We start from the raw sequence: 334 nt of genomic DNA, 5'->3' as shown, positions 1-334 counted from the left end.
CGCGGTGCGTTCTGTAGATACTCCTGACGTTAAAAGTCTTTATTAAAACACAGAGTCAGTCACCTGAACCTCTAGTGAAATGCATTGACGTCTGTCACACACCGAAACATTGCGGTAAGATTTCACTGACAGGACGCAATGTATCGGTTCCGCGCCGGTTCTTACAGCAAAAACCTCCGTTAGACCAGATATCAAATGAGAGTCACATGACCGGCGATGATAGGAAAAGGTTATATAAAATCATTCTGAGATCATTTTCGACCAAATTCGTCTATGATCTATGACAGCGTCACATCAGCTGCTCACTACAAACAATCCGCGAACTCATGTGACT

General features: G+C 43.7%; 1 protein-coding gene across 1 annotated transcript in view; it reads right to left on the bottom strand.

Annotated features, from left to right (window-relative positions):
* Positions 1-334, bottom strand: part of wdr41 (WD repeat domain 41) — a 10487-nt gene extending 10153 nt beyond the window's left edge. The window contains exon 1 of the mRNA XM_043234428.1: positions 1-334. This exon is cut by the window's left edge and continues 163 nt beyond it. The gene's annotated coding sequence lies outside the window, so the exon portion shown is untranslated.

The sequence above is a fragment of the Puntigrus tetrazona genome, unplaced genomic scaffold (genome assembly GCF_018831695.1).
Source record: "Puntigrus tetrazona isolate hp1 unplaced genomic scaffold, ASM1883169v1 S000001111, whole genome shotgun sequence".
Lineage (NCBI taxonomy): Eukaryota > Metazoa > Chordata > Actinopteri > Cypriniformes > Cyprinidae > Puntigrus > Puntigrus tetrazona.
The sequence above is the reverse complement of the archived record's forward strand: the minus strand, read 5'-3'. Positions and strand labels throughout refer to the sequence as shown.